The sequence below is a fragment of the Pezoporus wallicus genome, unplaced genomic scaffold (assembly GCF_028554395.1).
Source record: "Pezoporus wallicus isolate ANWC-B61680 ecotype Strahan unplaced genomic scaffold, APGP_CSIRO_Pwel_v1 contig_12376, whole genome shotgun sequence".
In the NCBI taxonomy this organism is placed as follows: domain Eukaryota; kingdom Metazoa; phylum Chordata; class Aves; order Psittaciformes; family Psittacidae; genus Pezoporus; species Pezoporus wallicus.
Window position 1 is genome coordinate 10,154 of NW_026635124.1, and position 3,794 is coordinate 13,947.

At 60.9% G+C, this 3,794-nt stretch overlaps 1 long non-coding RNA gene across 1 annotated transcript; it reads left to right on the plus strand.

Moving 5' to 3' along the window:
* Positions 1–286: 286 nt before the first annotated feature.
* LOC130596092 (uncharacterized) lies at positions 287–3,564 on the plus strand. The gene is made up of 3 exons (XR_008971461.1): positions 287–330; positions 1,797–1,820; positions 3,412–3,564. It is a non-coding gene; the product is annotated as an uncharacterized LOC130596092 (long non-coding RNA).
* The last annotated feature ends 230 nt before the right edge of the window (positions 3,565–3,794 follow it).

The window sequence follows — 3,794 nt, forward strand, 5'->3', positions numbered from 1 at the left end:
CCAATCCCCGCTCAGCTCCCGCCCCTTCCCTCTCTCCCCATTGGTCCTCGCCTCTTCCCTCCGCCTCCCATTGGCTGGCGGAGGTCGGCGGCGGAGCTAAAGGCGGGCGGTGCGCGCTGAGGGGCTCAGAGCGGCGGGCGGGCGGCGGCAGCGGCGGCTCCTCCGCGCTCGCTGCGGGCACGAACGGGGCTGCGAGGAGGAGGAAGAGGAGGAGGGGGGGGACCGGAACCGGGACCGGAGCCCCCCGGGCCTTGGGGCCGCGTCCGGTGCCTTCAGCACCGGCCCCGGGGGGGGAGCCCCGCGACCGGAGGGCCCGGCCCGGCCGCGATGGTGAGGGAGGCCTTGGGGGGGGGGGGGGGGGAAGAGGGGGGTTTGGGGGGGCTGTGAGGGGGTTTGGGGGGCTATGGGGTGATATAAGGGGGCTATGGGGTGATTGTGGGGGGTTTGGAGTGGTTTGCGGGGGTTTTGGGGTGGTTTTGGGTGATTTGGGGGGTTATGGGGCCATTAGGGTGGTTTTGGGGTGATTCAAGGCGCTATGAGGCGATTTGGGGGGTTTTGGGGTGATTTAAGGGGGCTGTGGGGTGATTGTGGGGGGTTGGGGTGGTTTGAGGTGATTTAAAGGGGTTATGGGGGGATTTGAGGGGGGTTTAGGGGACTTTAAGGTGGCAATGGGGTGATTGGGATGGTCTGAGGGGCGTTTCGGGTGATTTTGGTGTGATTTGGGGGGTTATGGGGCGATTAGGGTGGTTTTGGGGTTTTAAGGGGGCTGAGGGGTGATTTGGGGGGTTATGGGGTGATTTGAGGGGGTTTTGGGGTGATTTAAGGGTCTGTGGGGCGATTGTGGGGTATTGGGGTGGTTTGAGGGGGTTTTGGGGTGTCTTAAGGTGCTATGGGGTGATTGTGGGGGGTTGGGGTGGTTTAAGGGGGGTTTGGGGTAGTTTTGGTGTGATTTTGGGGGGTTATGGGGCGGTTAGGGTGGTTGTGGGGTGATTTGGGGGGGCTGTGAGGCGATTTGGGGGGTTTTGGGGTGATTTAAGGGGGCTGTGGGGTGATTGTGGGGTATTGGGGTGGTTTGAGGTGATTTAAAGGGACTGTGGGGGGATTTGAGCGGGTTTTGGGGTGATTTAAGGGGGCTGTGGGGTGATTGTGAGGGATTGGGGTGGTTTGAGGTGATTTAAAGGGGTTATCAGAGGATTTGGGGGGTTATGGGGTGATTTGGGGGTGATTTTGGGGGGTTGTGGTGATTGGAGGGGTTATGAAGGCGTTTCGGAGGCTATGGGGTGATTTTGAGGAGGGTTTGCAATGGTTTTGGGGTGATTTGGGGGGAGTTTTGGGGTGATTTGAAGGGGATTTGGGGGGTATGAAGGGGTTTGGGGGGCTGTGGGGTGATTTGAGGAGAGTTGGGGGTGATTTGAGAGGGTTTTAGGGTGATTTAAGGAGCTTATGGGGTGGTGAGTGGTGATTTGTGGGGGTTATGGGGCTGTTGGGGTTTGGGGTGATTTTGGGAAGGTTTAAGGGGGGTTATGGGGTGATTTGGGGGGCTGTGGGGTGATTTAAGGAGGGTTTGGGATGGTTTTGGGGTGATTAGAGGGGGTTATGGGGTGGCTTTGGGGTTATTTGAGCCTGATTTAGGGGTGCTCTGGGGTGATTTGTTGGGTTATGGGGCTGTTGGGGAGGGGTGGGGTGATTTTGGGATGATGTAAGGGGGTTTTGGGGTGATGTGGGGAGGTTTTGGGGTGATTTCGGATGGTTTTGGGGTGATTTGGGCCTCACCCCTTGTTTCCATCCCCCCCCAGGAGCCCCGTGGTGGTGCCTGGCAGGTGAGTACTGGGGAGGGGGGGGAACCCCAATTCCCCCCTATATCAGCAATGGGGACTCCCCCATTACCCATCAATGGGGGGGGGGGGCAACCCCAATTCCCCCCTATATCAGCAATGGGCACCCCCCCATTACCCATCATTTGGGGGGGGGGCAACCCCAATTCCCCCCTATATCAGCAATGGAGACTCCCCCATTACCCATCAATGGGGGGGGGACACGGACAACCCCAATTCCCCCCTATATCAGCAGTGGGCACCCCCATTACCCATCAATGGGGGGGGGGCAACCCCAATTCCCCCCTATATCAGCAATGGGCACCCCCATTACCCATCCATGGGGGGGGCAACCCCAATTCCCCCCTATATCAGCAATGGGGACTCCCCCATTACCCATCAATGGGGGGGGGACAACCCCAATTCCCCCCTGTATCAGCTATGGGCACCCCCATTACCCATCATAGGGGGGGAGCCCCCAATTCCCCCTGTATCAGTAATGGGCACCCCCATTACCCATCATTGGGGGGGGGCAACCCCAATTCCCCCCTATATCAGCAATGGGCACCCCCATTACCCATCAATGGGGGGGGGGCAACCCCAATTACCCCCTATATCAGCAATGGGGACTCCCCCATTACCCATCAATGGGGGGGGGGGACACAACACCAATTCCCCCCTGTATCAGCTATGGGCACCCCCATTACCCATCATAGGGGGGGGAGCCCCCAATTCCCCTCTATATCAGTAATGGGCACCCCCATTACCTGTCATGGGGGGGGGGGCATCCCCAATTCCCCCCTCTATCAGCAATGGGCACCCCCATTACCCATCATGGGGGGGGAGTCCCCATTTTTCCCCCCCATTATTGGGGAGGCACCTCCAATTCCCCCCTCTATCAGCCATGGGCACCCCCCCATTACCCATCATTGGGGGGGGGCAACCCCAATTCCCCGCTATATCATCAATGGGCACCCCATTGCCCATCATTGGGGGGGAGCCCCCATTTTCCCCCCCCCCCATTACCCATCATTGGGGGGGGGCAACCCCAATTCCCCGCTATATCATCAATGGGCACCCCGTTGCCCATCATTGGGGAGGGGGGGTTATTTGGGGTGCGGGGGGGGTTATTTGGGGTGCGGGGGGGTTATTTGGGGTGCGGGGGGGGTTATTTGGGGTGCGGGGGGGTTATTTGGGGTATTTGGGGGGGGGTATTTGGGGTGCGGGGGGGGTATTTGGGGTGCGGGGGGGTTATTTGGGGTGCGGGGGGGGTATTTGGGGTGCGGGGGGGTTATTTGGGGTGGGGGGGTTATTTGGGGTGCGGGGGGGTTATTTGGGGTGCGGGGGGGTTATTTGGGGTGCGGGGGGGTTATTTGGGGTACGGGGGGGTTATTTGGGGTGCGGGGGGGTTATTTGGGGTGCAGGGGGGGTTATTTGGGGTACGGGGGGGTTATTTGGGGTGCAGGGGGGGTTATTTGGGGTGCGGGGGGGTTATTTGGGGTACGGGGGGGTTATTTGGGGTGCAGGGGGGGTATTTGGGGTGCGGGGGGGTTCTTTGGGGTGCAGGGGGGGTCTCTGACCCCCTGCCCCCCCCCAGACGTCGAACGCAGAGAACCTCCCCCCCCACATCCTGCGCCTGCTCTGCCGGGAGCTCTCCCTGCTCAGCGCCGACCCCCCCGCGGGCATCAAGCTCTGCCCCAACGACGAGGACGTCACCGACGTGCAGGTCACCATCGAGGGGCCCGGTACGAGCACCAGTGCCCCCCCATAACCCCCAGTGTACCCCCATAACCAACAGTGCCCCCCCATAACCAACAGCGCCACCCCATAACCAACAGTGCACCCCCATAACCAACAGCGCACCCCCATAACCCCCAGTGCACCCCCATAACCCCCAGTGCACCCCCATGACCCCCAGTGCACCCCCATAACCAACAGTGCACCCCCATAATCCCCAGTGCACCCCCATAACCCCCAGCG